This window comes from Trachemys scripta, chromosome 11 (genome assembly GCF_013100865.1).
Source record: "Trachemys scripta elegans isolate TJP31775 chromosome 11, CAS_Tse_1.0, whole genome shotgun sequence".
Classification (NCBI taxonomy): Eukaryota; Metazoa; Chordata; order Testudines; family Emydidae; genus Trachemys; species Trachemys scripta.
Window position 1 is genome coordinate 16536757 of NC_048308.1, and position 17056 is coordinate 16553812.

The window sequence follows — 17056 nt, forward strand, 5'->3', positions numbered from 1 at the left end:
AACACTGCCAAAAACCAATAACTTGTTCGTAGCTATTCTGTTTTACTTTCCTGCTTGTTAGCAATGACTAAATAGAGATTTGTACCCAAATAGCATTTTCCTTCATCAGTGCTGGTAATAATCAAATGTGGTGTATATGGAAAGGCAAGTGAGAGTTTGCACAAACACACAGGTTATATTTTAAGCTGCCAGAATCTAGGGGAGGTGCTTCATGCTTGCTGTAGTCAGCACTTTCATTAGAAAGAGACGTTCTTTCTAATGGTTTAATAGGACCTGTTTGGGAATGTTTACTGAAATATGAATATCCAAATGGCCTAAATCTATATTATATCTCTTAATCCTGGGTGCTAATCCTCAAGATGTATTCAACTGTACTTTAAAACATAAATTAATTAAATAGGAAAACTACATTTCAATAAACATTAAGGGTTGTGATGCAAGCTGATATTTTTGAACTTTCATAGAAGCCTATGAAATGCCATTATTTAGCAGAGTTACTTAATTGATGCTTTTGCAGTATTGTGGGGTAGGGGTTTATATTAGGGGGCTGTGGAGAGAGGGCTTGGTGCTCTTGGTTGTCTGAGCAGGTTGTTCCCTTGCTCCTGCATCTATTCTAAGCAAGGTCCTGCATCCCTTCACCTTAATCTTCTTTTCATCCTTACTCCCTTGCAGTGTTTGTGAACCCAGTGCTCTTGCTCCAGTTGTGAGCTCTGCATCAATATGCAACACCACAAGGCCCTATGTATGTTATTTTTCTCATCAAATGGGTATTTAAGATAAAATAGTAACATTTTAATTATTTGGGTTAAAAGATATTCTTATACATATAAAATAGTCTGAGATTTTTCTAAACAAATTCAAACTCCATACAATTCATAGATTCATAGATTCTAGGACTGGAAGGGACCTCGAGAGGTCATCGAGTCCAGTCCCCTGCCCGCATGGCAGGACCAAATACTGTCTAGACCATCCCTGATAGACATTTATCTAACCTACTCTTAAATATCTCCAGAGATGGAGATTCCACAACCTCCCTAGGCAGTTTATTCCAGTGTTTAACCACCCTGACAGGAAAAGGACTGGAAAAATCTGGCTAGAAATCTGGCATGCCAGGAGAAGGCAGCAAATCACCAGAGAGCATCCCATAGGTGGAAAGAGCTTGGGATGAGACTAAGGTTAAAGGCTATCATAGATGATCAGCATCAAGAAAAGATTGCATCAGAGTCTCTTTACTGGCAAAATGTTCTGAAAAGGCTCATTGCCATTGTGAGAATGCTTGCTACCTAAAACCTAGCACTGCGTGGCACTTCAGATCAACTGTATGTGCCAAACAATGGAAACTTCCTTAAAATTGTGGAGCTGATGCTGAGTTTGATGCTGTACTCCAGGAGCATCTAAGAAGAGTCACCACCCAAGAAATGTACACATACCACTACCTTGGAAAAACTATTCAAAATGAGATTATACAGTTACTGGCAACAAAAGTCAAACAGAAGATTGTGGCAGATCTGAAGTCAGCAAGGTATTTCTCTGTTATTCTGGACTGCACACCTGACACCAGCCATATGGAACAAATGACTTTAATGGTGCGTTTTGTAACAACAATAGAACCTAGTGAAAATGTCCTTGCAATGGTGATTGTCAGAGAGTGTTTTCTAGAATTTATTGACTTTGATACTACAGGAGTTGGTATGACAGATGTGCTTCTTAAAAATCTGGAAGATACGGGAATTGCGATAGCTGACATGAGAGGTCACGGCTATGATAATGGTGCCAACATGAGAGGAAAGAATAGGAGTGCAGACATGGATCCGAGAGTTAAATCCTTGAGCTTTTTTGTCCCATGCAGTTCTCATTCATTGAACTTGGTGGTCAGCGATGCAGCATCAGCTTCTAGTGAGGCTGCTGAATTTTTTAATGTAATTCAAAGCATCTATGTATTTTTCTCTGCATCAACTCATCGATGGCAAATTTTGAAGTATCAGAGGAGTAGCCGTGTTAGTCTGGATCTGTAAAAGCAGCAGAGAGTCCTGTGGCACCTTATAGACTAACAGACGTATTGGAGCATGAGCTTTTGTGGGTGAAGTGGGTCCGACGAAAGTGGGTATTCACCCACGAAAGCTCATGCTCCAATATGTCTGTTAGTCTATAAGGTGCCACAGGAAATTTTGAAGCAACATCTGGGAACATTCTCTCTGACGAAACCACTGAGTGCCACACGATGGGAAAGTCGAGTGAAGGCAATAAAGCCTATCAAACACCAAATTGGAAAGATGCAATAGTTGCCATTATGGAGGATAAAGCTATGACAGGAACTGTTCGTGGGAGAACAGTAGCAGAGGGAAATGGAATCACCAGAAACATACTTAACTTCAAATTTCTGTGTGACTAAGGCTACATCTACACTACAGGGGGGAGTCGATTTAAGATACGCAAATTCAGCTACGTGAATAGCGTAGCTGAATTCGACGTATCGCAGCCGACTTACCCCGCTGTGAGGACGGCGGCAAAATCGACCTCTGCGGCTTCCCGTCGACGGCGCTTACTCCCACCTCTGCTGGTGGAGTAAGAGCGTCGATTCGGGGATCGATTGTCGCGTCCTGACGGAACGCGATAAATCGGTCCCCGAGAGGTCGATTTCTACCCGCCGATTCAGGCGGGTAGTGTAGACCCAGCCTTAGCGTGGTGGCATGACATATTGTTTGAAATAACTGTTGTAAGCAAGAGACTCCAAGGTGTTGACCTTGATATATCTGGAGCAATGGAACAACTGGACAAAGCAAAGTCATACCTACAGTCTTACCAGTCAAATGAGAGATTTCAAAATGTTCTGAAGAGTGCACAGAAGTTTTTCATAGATTCATAGATTATAGGACTGGAAGGGACCTCGAGAGGTCATCGAGTCCAGTCCCCTGCCCGCATGGCAGGACCAAATACTGTCTAGACCATCCCTGATAGACATTTATCTAACCTACTCTTAAATATCTCCAGAGACGGAGATTCCACAACCTCCCTAGGCAATTTGTTTCAGTGTTTAACCACCCTGACAGTTAGGAACTTTTTCCTAATGTCCAACCTAGACCTCCCTTGCTGCAGTTTAAACCCATTGTTTCTGGTTCTATCCTTAGAGGCTAAGGTGAACAAGTTCTCTCCCTCCTCCTTATGACACCCTTTTAGATACCTGTAAACTGCTATCATGTCCCCTCTCAGTCTTCTCTTTTCCAAACTAAACAAACCCAGTTCTTTCAGCCTTCCTTCATAGGTCATGTTCTCAAGACCTTTAATCATTCTTGTTGCTCTTCTTTGGACCCTTTCCAATTTCTCCACATCTTTTTTAAAATGCGGCGCCCAGAACTGGACACAATACTCCAGCTGAGGCCTAACCAGAGCAGAGTTGGCAGAGGAACTTCACATTGAAGCTATTTTCCCACCCATTCAAGAATACAAGAGTCACCAAAGAAGAAGACACTTTGATTACGAGGCATGGGATAATCCCATAAGAGATTCCAAACAACAATTCAAAGTTGAATTCTTTAACCAGGTGCTAGATTGTGCAATACAGTCAGTTGGAGAACGGTTCATGCAGCTCAAGGAACACAGCAGTATATTTGGGGTGTTGTATGATATTCCAAAACCCCTCACTGTACCTGAAGAAGACCTACACCAGCAATGCAGGGCACTAGAGACAGTGTTGATACATGATGACATGCACAATATTGATGCGAGTGATTTAGGTGATGAACTGAAAGCCCTTTCAAAATACATTTCAGCAGGATCAACTCCAAAGGCTGTTCTGGAATATATGTGCACAAATAAGATGACCACCCTCTTTCCACATGCTTTTGTTGCTCTGCGCATACTTCTAACACTTCCTGTAACAGTTGCCAGTGGAGAATGCAGCTTCTCCAAGCTGAAGTTAATAAAAACACATCTACGCTTCACAATGACACAGGAGAGGCTGGTCAGCCTTGCAACCATCTCAATAGAACATGAGCTGGCCCAGACTGTGGACCTTCAGGTAGAAAGGAAGAAGACAGAATTGAGACCTTTCAAAGTTTTGGCCCAAGCGGGGAGCATGGGGGCATCATTTGAGCTCCCCACCTCAGGTGCCAAAATGTTGTGGGCCAGCCCTGCATTGATCCACCAATTCATCTTGAGTGTGAGTGTAACAGTAGCATTTGTATAAGTAGTAATTGCCTGCCTGTTTGCTTAGCTACTCATTTTTCTTTTAATAAAGTTTGGTTGTTTCATTCAAAGTGTCATCTTGTGGTCCTCTGCTAAATACATTTTCTAGAGGCTCGAACCTAAAAACTAAGTTGGGGTGTTTTGTTTTTTGTTTTATTTTATTGTTTTTGCACCTTTACTTTTAACAACATAATATTAATTGGGAACATTCTAACAAAAAGGCTACACTGCCCATTGTGAAAAATGGTGTTGGCTCAGACTTTCTTCCTCTTTCTAGCCTCCCCTATTCACAATCTACCAGTAGCTCCTCTTTTCTTCACTGGCCTCTATGCTCCTGGGAGGATGGGGCAGGGTGCCCTGAGCTGGCCAAGGAGGGTGTCCTCCTCCTTCTCTGACCCCGGCCAGTGCTGCCTGAGAGCACACAAATGAGCTCCAGAGCAAGGTGTACTGTTCAATGCAGTATGTCTGAAAGCTCTGTGTATATAATATTTCTTCCATTCTTAGCCTTGCAGGTGGCTATTTAACTTCCATCTTTTTGCCAGGGCTGTAGATGTCATTAAGGTTCTTCCATCTCTCCTTATCCCCTCCATAAACCAATTAGTTTGTCAGTTTTGTTTTGTACTGGGGGAGGGGGGTGAGATTCAGTTGGAAGCAGTTTCCCAAACTCCAGACCAAAGGATTTTTAGTATAAACAGAGAGACAAATAAGACTATAAGCCACTACTCTCTCCCTACAGGTCCCTTTCCCAAGATGCAATATTGCTTTGATATCTACAAGAAATCAGACAAATAGTGATGGCTAAATATTTAGGGACACCCATCTAATGTAAAATAAAAACATTTTGCAGATGATTTGGACCCCTCAAGAACCATGAACTGTACAATAGCTACCTACGTAAGCAATATCTTCAGTATCTTCATCCTCCTTCCCCACTTACCTTTTTTTGCTAGTAGCCCTCAATTGCCATTGCTTGTTTCACATTAATCTGTAAGTTCTTCAGGGCAGGGGCGACTTCCTGTGTTTGTACAGCACAATGGGTCTCTGATCTTAGGGGTGGGCTGTAGAAGCATGAAGCTAACAATGGGATGAAAATTTTATTTTAAATGGCTCTCTTGCCTTGATATTTTGCCACTGCACTTCCTACCCTGGGTTCAAGGGGTGGGGGGGAGGGGTTGTGATCCATTTTGTATTTACCGAAGCAAAATCCAAAACATAAAGAAGCACCACAATTAAGTTCCTCTCCCCAAACAAGGCGTCTCATTTAAATCCTTGTGTAACCAAGCTAGCCATTAGGAAACAAAGCCTGACTCATCAATGTGATTGGGAGCTATTTCCCAAACCATCAGCACCCCTTATTTCTGTTGGCACTTCAAGGGCATCATCTCCTACAGTTCATGGAGGCAGTGTATTTCAGTGGACAGGGCTTAGATCAGGGGGCTTATGATACCTGGGTTCTGTTCTCAGGTTGGCTGTCAACCAGCTATTTGACTTCTGTGAGACCGCATGTGCAGGGACTGCAAGTTCTTCAGCAAGTGGAAAAGGATTAACAATCAAGGGAAGACTTTTCCCCTACTAGCTGTATTATTTACAGGGCTTGTGTCTTGGACCTCAACTATTCTTGATATTTCCCCCCATTTTTGCTAGCCATGAAGCAGGAGAATCCAAAAATAATCACAATAAATACTTGCCAGATAGCCTTTGGAATGGCTTCTCTCTGTGATTGCTGGGAGATTCAAACACACTGTGACTAGAATGCAGAATGTTTCTTAATAGAACCTTTGTTCACAGCTGGTCTTGCCTATGATCTTAATGATATTTTGGTGTCCACAGTAAGGTGATCTCAAACAGTGAAAGGTCACTTAGGTCCTAACACAATAGCAACAGTAGCTGAAGATAAATTCTCTTTTTTTATTTAGTTGAATTGTTTTGTTGTCTGCATGGGTCCAGGTTTTCTGAGATTTTTTTTTTTGTAGTGCTTCTTTCTTTCTTTTTATCCACCCACCCCTTGAGTTCATTGAAAGGACAAAAAAGTCTGTCGGTTTCTAACTCTTTTTCACTTGGGGCCCAATCCAACTCCCACTGAAGTCAATGGGAAGATTCTAGTTGATTTTGATGGAAGTTGGATCAGGCCCATCATTCCTATTCTTCCTTGAAGTAGACATTTTCCCTAAGAGTGTGAGTAATCTCTTGGCTGTAGAGTGGCCTATATCTCTAGTTACAGGCTCTCTGTTTCAGTTAGTGTGTGTTCCTATAACACCAAGAGGAACTATAATGGGATGATAAATAGTACCTGGTACAGAAGGAGAAGAAAGAGTGGAAGCACTTGAGCACTCCTGGTTTTTAATGTAAATGGTTACAGGTAGAACCAAGGGTGTGAATAGTAAAACATGTGCTGTCCTTCTGTCTGACAATGATCACTACAGAAGTATAGAATGTTTATGATTCTACTTCACTCTAAACACAGTTGAACTATATCCATCTTAACTTGTAAACAAGTCCCAGAGTAGCATCATATATTATGCTTGTTCAGGGTTAAAGAATTGCATCTGTTCTAGATTTACAATAATTCCCTTTTCTTTTGAACACAAGTGATTGAACACCTCTGTAGGAATTAGCAGAGTACAATGCTGCATTCAGAGACTCCTGAGAGTGACGTTTGTTTGGCTTTTACTGGTGTTACCTAATAAATACTCCACATTGCTCTATATCCTGAGTGCAGCATGAGACCACACTTAGGAAAAGTTAAGAGTACTCCACTAAGAAAGTGGATGAACTGGTTCAGCAGTAACAATTTAATTGTGTTTTAAGAAGTAGCAGCAAAGGCAATACTGTTATCATTCAGCCATGTCTGTGTGCAAGGCCATGTCTCATGCATCTCCTAAATTAAGAAAAACTGCTTCTTTCTGGTAACCATGCATCCTATTTCTCTAAGGCATTGTTTTGCAGTATCAGGAATGCTAGTACAAGCACTGTTGCTTTATTCCTTTGCTTCTGTCAAATGGCTGCAGCCTGACATTCAAAGGAGAGTGTTCACTTGTTATTTACATCAATATGACTCTGTCCTCAGTCTACAACAGCAAGTAATGGTGGCCCATTCAACCTTGGAAGATATGTCTGAAGCAAAAACTAAGTGTCAGTCCCAATAGACAGGAAGACAACCATCCTGTAAAAATCACTACCACCACAACCCAATTGCTACTCCTGTTGGCATGCTCAGCAAACAGGCCGAGGATTGAATGGGCCATGATGACTGATTTACCCTGTTACTCCTAGAAGTAGTCCCTTTGGGCCAAGATTGGGAACAGCGTGAGGAAGTCTGCACTGTTGATGCTTATGCTATTCCTGTTCTGTGGATAAGTAGAAGAGACTGAGGTTGAGATTTTCAAATCTGTCTTGAGCAGTTAGCTATAGCTTTTCTATTAAAATTAATTGAAGAAATGTATCTAAATTCCTTTGCTTGAATCAGTCTCCTAGGCCTCAAGTATCAGAAGGGTAGTCATGTTAGTCTGGATCAGTAAAAAGCAACAGAGAGTCCTGTGGCACCTTTAAGACTAACAGATGTATTGGAGCATAAGCTTTCGTGCACGAAAGCTTATGCTCCAATACATCTGTTAGTCTTAAAGGTGCCACAGGACTCTCTGTTGCTTTCTCCTAGGCCTGTCAGTCTGGCAGTTTTCACCAATTTAAATTTAAATTAAATTTCACCAAATTTAAAAATAAAATAAAATTAAAAGAATATTACAACACAGCTATTAATCTCAGAAGCTGCAAAACAGATTCTTTAAAATACCCATTAAGGTTTCTGTGTCTAGATTAAGTTACTTGTTTCCTCCTGTATTGGTGTTAGCTTCAATATACTTGAATATACCTAAAAATTCTCTTTTCTTTGGCATTTTTTTAATCTTTGAAAATAAATACAAAACAAGGACATGTAGTAAAGAAGTAATTGTGGAGTAAAATGGAACAAGTGTCTTATTCTTCAGGATATGAAATGTCACCTATAACATGCACATCTTGAACTAATGACCCTAATGGCATATAGCACACAGTGACCTCTGTAAAATTGAGGACAACTAATATCAGCTACCCGCTCGTTCTCCCTCTGTATGATATTGATGCTGCTTCATGAAACAAAAAACCCTAGCAAATGCGAGCCCCAAATATTGATAAATGCCACTGTACCAATGAAGGAAGAATGAAAATGCAAAGTGCCATCATAAAAAGAGCAGAGGTCTAATGAATATGGGGAAGTGGTTGTTATGTTTGTTTTGTTTTGTTTTTTTGAGTTTGGGTGTTTAGAAAGTTTATTTTGGAAGCTTTAACGGGTTTACAAATCATTGCCATGTAATGTTCAAAAATAAAATATTAATCATTGCAACACTGAGCTTATTAAACATTTTGTTTAAAGAAACATTATGTGGTAATATGGTAATCAAATCTCTCTTTAGCAGGAAGTTACCATATTACAGAGTGAACCTCTTTCCACCACCAGGATTTGTTGCTTCTTATGATTTTATTAAGTTGAGTGAAACTACTGGCTCCACTCATATTTATCAAACCAGGTGTGTCTATAAAACGTTCATATTAAAAAAAAATGACAGGTGTGCTCTTTTTTTGTTTGTTTGTTTGCAGGCAAATGTACTTTAAGTACTGGATAAATAGTAACCAAATATCTAAGAATCTATTTGTCCTCTGTTTTGCTGGGTATGTAACTGATGTATTGATTTTTCCATTACAACAATGTCCCATATTTTTTTGAACCATTTCTCTAGTTTTGGATTTTTTTTCCCCTTCAGTGTGAGGCTATCAGTACTCTTGCAGTTCTAGCAGATGAGAAATTAGATTAATTCTTCATTGCTTTGTGTGTGACCATTTCCACTAGGAAGTCAAGCCCCAGGAGGATTATCAACCGGATCATTTGGTAATAAATATCCAACGGTTTGTAGTATCTGGTTACAAATCACACCCCAATACTCACAAATGATAAGACATATCCACCATATATGTATAAAATCTCCTCTTTCACCACAATTTCTCCAAAATTTATTCCCATTCACCTCCCTGTGCTTTTTAACCTGATTGGTATGAGGTACCATTGAAACAATGTCTCACTGAAATTTCCTTTTATTGTGCTATCAACTGATGTTGCAGGTCCTCTTTTTCAGATCAAAGCCCTTTCCTCTAGAATAATTTGTCTATCCACGTTTTTTTCCCATTGTATCTCACATGGACATTTCTTTGATAGGAAAATTGTCTGCCAACATTTATTGATATAAAATAGTTGTAATTTTTTTGTTTCCTAATCAACCAGGAGCTGTACCATAGGGAGAGCGGACAAGTTAGTTAGTTTTGAATTCTAAATAAGTTAGAAACGTTTTTTTGGAGAACAGCTGGCCAACTGTATGTATTTCATGCCTCTCCTAATCTTTAAAATACCTTTTTGTGATTTGGGTTAAAAAATCTGGATTATTTGAAATGAGTGTCACTGGCAAATGAAAAGGATTTATATCCATTCTATCCCAAACCCATAGAGTACAGAAGAACTAAGGATCACCAAATGAAATTAATAGGCAGCATGTTTAAAACAAATAAAGGGAAGTATTTATTCACACAACGCACAGTCAATCTGTGGAACTCTTTGCCAGAGGATGCTATGAAGACCAAGACTGTAATAGAAATCAGAAAAGAACTAGATAAGTTCATGGGGGATAGGTCCATCAATAGGTAGTAGCCAGGATGGGCAGGGATGGTGTCTCTAGCCTCTGTTTGCCAGAAGCTGGGAATGGATGACAGGGGATCGACCACTTGATGATTACCTGTTCTGTTCATTCCCTCTGGGGCACCTGGCACTGGCCACTGTCGGAAGACAGGGTACTGGCCTATATGAACCTTTGATCTGACTCAGTATGACCATTTCTGGAAAGTGTGACTTTTTGTTAATCTGTAGTACCCTAATAAAATTTGCACTGCCACAATTTTCTTGTTCAATAAAGACCCAGTGTTTATCTGGATTAGAACACCTCCAATCAGCTGTTGCTTTGAACTAGCTATCTTGATAGTACTATAATATTTGAAATCGCTAGAACCCCCAGTTTAATGGGTCAGTGTAAAGTATCTGTACTCATTCTCAATGTTTTCTTATTCCATAAAAATTCTTTGTATTCCTGCTAGAGTTGTATCTGGGGTGATTATAGAAAGATTTTGAAACAAAAAAGTTGTCCTTGGCAAAATATTCATTTTGAGTGTGATTGTTCTTCCTAATCAAGAACTTGCATACATCCCCCTATTTGCTGAAGTTGTGGTTTGATATTTGAATCATGCAGCTCTTCTAAGTTGTTTGAGATTTGAATTCCCAGGTATCTTACAGAACCTGTTGCCCATTTGTACCCAAATGTTTTCTAGAGGGGTAACGTCGCAGAGTCTGGCATAATTAGAGGTAGCAGTTCAGATTTGGAATAATTTACTTTAAAGCTAGTTGCTTTCCCAAAGTAATGGATTCTGTAGATACTGATTCTAGGGAATTGTTAAGGTTAGATAAAAATAATATTACAAGAGTAATGACAAAAATCAATTTCTGTCTCTCACAGGTGGCTAAAATACAGACCGATTTTCATCAGAGCGGATGCTAGTGCCCTTCAAATTAATCAGCTGGCAGGAGATAATTTGACAGGTGAAGCAGGCAACTTCTTTTCTTCCATCTAAACTACATATTCATCATCACAGGACACTGATATTTCATAAGCCTGCAAATTGTGAGTTCTGTACCTTCTCTCAATCCACAAGAATCCCATTGGATTCACTTTGTTGTCACATTATTATTTTAAAGAATAAGCATTTTGAGAAATTGTTGGCGTATTTACAAAAAAGCAACACCTTTCAATTGATTGTAATTAATTTGTACAGCCTGACACTCAGACCAGGGAGTCTTATTTTCAGATGTCTGGCTCTTTCCACATTAAGTATATCCGCATGTAAATGGGTATTTTGGGGTGTATAGTTACGACCCTCTTTGTAACATGACTTGTCAGGTTGCATCAACATCGAACCATGGTGGGATCAGAGTGATACTATTTTTGTGGCAGTAAAAAAATAGTTTCTTTTCAAAAGCTTCTACATTCAGAAAAGGTCAAATTCAGGAGGAAAGAAAAATCATTTCGAAGCAGGGAGACCTAGATTTCTTTATCATTTCATTTTCCAGGACATCTCAGTTTTACTCTAGCAAATTTTTTACCTGTAAATGTACCTTTTTTCTTGAGATACAGCACGTTATATAAAAGCAAATGTTTAGTTCCTCTCTTGTTGTTTGTATTCAGTCCATCAGCTTGGTATTGTTGTCTTGTTAATTATGATTTTCTCCTCATTTATCTGGATTAACTCTCCATGCCTTCTCATGATTCAAGGGCCTGATCTTGCTTTCATGAAAGTCAGTGAGGGGCACATTTTCAAATGATCTTATATGCACACTTATGTAGTCAGTAAGTTCTTCAGGGCAGGAACCATCTCTTTGTTACATGTCTGTGCAGTGCCTAGCCCAGTGGAGCTGAGGCCTCTAATGCTGTAGTGCAAGACAACAATTAATAATGTACAAACATTGGAGCTAGCAGGTGCATGATCTTTTGTGTACACAGGATGGTGGCAATTCACAAAGATGAATTTGAACTAAGCATGCTGAAAATTTTGCTAGAACTGTGTGCAGCTGCAGTCAGGGCAGCCACACAGATTTTGACTGCATGTACAATGCTGGGATTTTGAAATAGAGCTTCTGTGAGCCACTCATTCCTCCACCACTTTCTGAGACAGCTGCAGTTCAGGTGGCGCCGCTTCTTCTTCTTCTTTTTCTTAATGGCTCCAGTAAAGTATAGCTGTAATTGGGTCCAGATCGCTTGTCACCTGAGCATAAGTGGAAGAAACTAAGGGGAGGGGGTATGGGAAAGGGCTTTGCAGCATCTGGATGCTCAAGAACTAGGAAAACATAAATACTGAAACATGCAGGAGATAAATGGTTTGGCTGAGCCAGTCTCATTACAGTGCACTTTCTTCCTGAATTATAACAATTCCCTATGCAGGCCCTCCTATTTGGGCTAAATAAAACGGGGATTAGGACGAGCCTTGCTTTGCCATAGACTATCCTTTATTCCAGGCAAACTCAGAACAGTAACACAACTGTGCTGTGTCTTCCATCCTCTGCACACATGCTGCTCTGTAACATGGACAGAGGCACCTAAATGAGCTTGGACTGGAACTTTTCAAACATGTGCTGACAGCTGATACCCTGGAGCTGTTAGTGAGGTTGCTCTAGGGACAGAAGTGACCATGGCAAACTTGGTCTTCCCAGAACCTCATGGCTAAACTAAGGGAGTGGACTGTAGATTTTTACTATCCTTACAATATCGGATGAGGGAGAGAAGATCCTAACTTCTGCTCCTGTGGCAGCCAGAGCCCTTCCAAGAAGCAACATGCAGCGGTGGCCATTGGTGCCTGAAGTATAACTGTCACTTAGCAATAGACACATTCAGGATTTTTTTTTGCATTGGCCCAAAAGTCTGCTTGGCTCTTATTTTAAAAATTTCTAGCTTTACTGTGGATGTGTGCCATTTTGGCCCATTCGCTTGGGGTTTGCACAGGGATTGCAGATTTGGACCCTTGCACAGATTACCATCATTTAATGTGTTGTGCGTTAAAATATGCTGTTACCAGACTTATTGCACTATATTCTGTGTATTTTGCTCTGTTGATATTGTTCTGAAGATATTTCTTTAAGAACTTTAAACTGGCATCCTTTTTAAAATCTGAAAAGAATAGCAAGCAACACCATAAGTGCTGATAACACTTGAGAGTGTGACTTACGCAGCCAACACTCACCCACTGAATCTAATTTGTTATGGCTTAGTTTGCACTTAATTTTTATTTAATTAAATGTGAAAACATCATGAGGTGTGTACCTCTGAGGATTTCTTTTAATTAATGAACTTCTAAATATCAAAGCAAGCTTACATCAGACATGCAGAGGTTTATACCCAAAGCTAAATCAGGGTTTAGAAAAGGTTAATAAAAATGTAATCTGTGCCTCACACTGGTGATTCTGATAGCTTACTTATGATGGATAGCACCTTTCTCTATGGATTTGAACAAGCCTATTAATGGAGTAAGTAACTATTCAGCATGAATATAAGAATCTGGCCCCATCTATGTATCATCAATACATCACAAGTCTATTTCATTTGACTCTATGTGTTTGACTTTAAAGCTATTATTTGAAGTCTCCCATCCCACCCACTCTAAAGATGAAGGTCATTCACTCTCAGATGTCTCAGGAGAGTTACAGCTTGTTCTAGTTGGCAAGTCATATCAGGAAATTTCTCTTGTATTCTTTCTTACGTGTGCTTGAAGGTGCTTCCACTTTCAAAAAATAAATAAAAATAATTACTAAATACTGTAAATTAAATCTGATAAAAAACAGCCATGCATGTGAGATTCTCTAGGGTCCATTTCCATTTTGCATTTGTAATTAATACAAGTTCAGTGAGATGAAAGTTTACATCTGTTTTTGAGAACAAAATGTCCCTGAAATAGACACACATTTTGAAGATTTTTTGGAGAAATTAGAGAAAGAGCACTGATGTTCACTTTTCAATTATAATTCCATATTAAAACAGTCAGCTGTCTAGAGCACTAATTAGGTCATCAAACCCAGCCGGGACAGCTAGATGGACTCCTAATATCGATGCTTGTTGGTTTGCCACTAGATGGCATTATCCATTAACTGCAAGATGAAATATATGTTTTGCCATGGCCTTAACATCTACAGATTAGTAAAGTAAGACAAGGTCCCTGTGTTTGTTTCCTGACAAATGCAGAAGTGAAAGCATTGTAGCTCAGAAGTAATTTGACCTAGTTCTGCATCACTGTAACTCAGTCAAGCCTTAACACACCAGATATGGATTTACTCAAAGCAATGAGAGGAAGTCAACTGTGGCAATCCCAGATGACCCCCTATGTAATGCACATTTCCTAATAAATCCCTTCTATCCTCATTATTACATTTAAGTTTTAGAAAAGAGCATGTTTGATTTCCAGTGCCAAAAGTATTTGCAGACAATAGCTCTCTTGTTATATGACTGCACTGTAAGCATTAGGAGGCGTTGTGTTGCTTCACATTGAAGTCTAGGTAAAGATTCAATGCTGAAGATTATCTTTAAATAAAGAGCACCAGATATGAGCAGGTATTTCATATTCTCTATGGCTTTGATTTAGGAGGCAATGAATGAGTTATCACGGGTATTGTAAATGTAGATGAGAGATTTATTAGTGGGCAGTTATGCCCCTTGACTTCGGTGGGGTTGAACCAATGTTAGGGCAAGATTCCCATCCAGCCACAAACCCAACTGCACACTCAGCAGTGCCTATTGTACAGTGCTTCCTTCTCCAGAAAAGGAGGCTGCAAGCTTTACCAGCTGCTGTTTCATCCAGACAGGAGAACAAGGCTACAGAGATCCCCTACTGCATGCCATTGTTCTTCCCTGCCCAGAGTGGGTGATCTAGGGCATCCCTCACCCCCTGCTTACCACTGCTGCTACTCGCAGCCAGGGCAGGGGGAACTGGAGTTCCTTCCCTTTCTTGTTTTCTGAGTGTGGACCAAATAGCTGCCAATACTCAGATTTAAAATTTATGGATGAAATTCTGGTCCTATTGAAGTCAACTGTTTTGATCCAGACAAACTATAAAATGTATTACCTAATTCAGGCCCCACTGCTGCTGCTTCTGGCCGCCCTGCCGCACCCCCTGGGCGGCTTGGGCCGCTTCGCCCAGCCCTGGCTGCGCCGCTAGGGGGCAGCCACCCTGCAGCACCTGCAGGTGGCTCCGTGTGCCCCACGGGGCAGCCCCCAGCCCAAGTGTCCCCCGTTTGGAGCCTGTCCGGCCCAGCCACAAGGTGCAGCGCTATTCCCCTGCGGCGCGAACCGCAGTGGCCCCAGGGCGCCCCCCCCCCCCCGGAGGCACTGCTGCGGTCAGGGCCGGCTCTACGCTTTTGCAGCCGGAAGCAAAAAAAAAAAAAAAAAAAATGGTCAGAATGCCGCCCTTGAAAATGTGCCACCCCAAGCATGTGCTTGGTTTGCTGATGCCTAGAGCCGGCTCTGGGTTTAAGCAAGTCTTGAAACTCTGGCCCTAAGTGAGAGATGAGCTGCAATTGTAGGTGCTGAAGACTTGAAAATCTGGCCGCGGGGCCTGAGCATTATGGTTTTTGATTCACAAAGAGAAAAATGTAATTGCAGAGTAAATGGCTTTTATTTTAGATTAAGGAAAACAGCAAAGAAGTAACAAATATAAAATATCCACAGGAAAGATAATAGAGTGCCTCTCACTCTCTTAGGCCATCCATCTTGATTCCCCTCCCAGGCCTGCCCTCTAGTAAACAGACGTGAGGGGAGGGGCAGAATGAGGGCAGTGACTTCAGCAGATGTTACTGAGCCTGCTCAGTCTGTGTGAGTATGCTCAGTACAAGCCAAGCAGCAACTTCGGGGGGGGCACATGACCCCCGCATGCTCCCCCCCCCCCCCCCACTGGTCACCGCTGCAGACAGGTTTCTTACATTTAAAGATGAAGTAGACATATGTGGCTTTCTTTGGATTGCAGAAGATCAAATTAAATAATGGTTGAATTAAGTAGAATTAAGGTTACTGTTGACATATTTTAACGTTGATTTTTATCTCCTGATAATGGAGAGATGGAAATGACATGACAGTATCAAAGTAGCATGAGAATTCAGTGATTACTATTATTATTATTTATCATTGAATTATAGTATCCTCACATACACAGGTGATGAGTTCGAGGACTGGGAACTTGGAGGCAAATACATAAAAGCAAGTAGACTTTGTGGCAGAGCTACTCTTATCTTAGCCCTCTCATGCTTTGATAGTGTATCCTCTGCCAGAGTTTCACAGAACTGGCTTGCATCATGTACCACAGGCAAAATCCATTTAATCATTCAATACAGAATAACAGCTATGTGCATAGACAGCAACCACTATTTTGTGTCCACTTACAGTACTACAGATTGCAGTCTACATTGTTTGTAGTAAACTGCAAAGAATAATTGTAATAAACTTAGCATTTGTATTTCATTTTGCATCTTCAACACACCACACAGATATTAACATTAGAGATAGGCCTGAAACAAACCCTGAATCCCAACCTGCACACCTCACCACTGAACTTGCAGCCAGTTAGACCCACATCCTGATCCAGGCTTTTAAATTGACCTCTTTCACTACAATGGATCAAACCAAAACCTCAGAAACCATCTTCCCACAGACATATTTGGGGAAAACTGGATTTTCCAGGGACTTTTGTGGGCGTTGGACTAGGCTCAAAATAACAAATATAATTCTGTTTAAAAGAGCTGCAAGACTTTTAGGCCACATAGAGAGTAGCATGTAACAGGAGGCGTCACAGTTACAGGGCAAGCTGAGCTTTAGACCCTCCTTAGTCCCTTTCATGACAGGTTTCACTACCTTCACCCCTCTCTGGAAAGAACCACACAGGCCAGATCTCTGGGCTGCACCACCCTTACCTTGTTAACCCAATAAGTCCAACTGTGTTTGACACCTGTAAGTCCTCTTCTTTAAGGAACCCATGACAGCAGCTGATAAAAGTGACTCAAAAACAGCTTCTTCAAACTAAAGTATCAGGGGGTAGCCGTGTTAGTCTGTATCTACAAAAACAACAAGGAGTCTGGTGGCACCTTAAAGACTAACAGATTTATTTGGGCATAAGCTTTCGTGAGTAAAAACCTCACTTCTTCGGATGCATAGAGTGAAAGTTACAGATGCAGGCATTATATACTGACACATGGAGAGCAGGGAGTTACTTC

The 17056-nt window shown here is 40.7% G+C and overlaps 1 protein-coding gene across 5 annotated transcripts in view; it reads left to right on the top strand.

Moving 5' to 3' along the window:
• Positions 1 to 17056, top strand: part of ACMSD (aminocarboxymuconate semialdehyde decarboxylase) — a 79471-nt gene that overhangs the window by 1804 nt on the left and 60611 nt on the right. For 3 of the 5 annotated variants that reach the window (XM_034785235.1, XM_034785233.1, XM_034785230.1), the window contains exon 2: positions 10773 to 10855. The gene's annotated coding sequence lies outside the window, so the exon portion shown is untranslated. Of the gene's footprint in view, positions 1 to 8673; positions 8748 to 10772; positions 10856 to 10875; positions 10938 to 17056 lie in introns of those variants that run through there. The other 2 variants (XM_034785231.1, XM_034785232.1) reach the window with 2 other exon arrangements.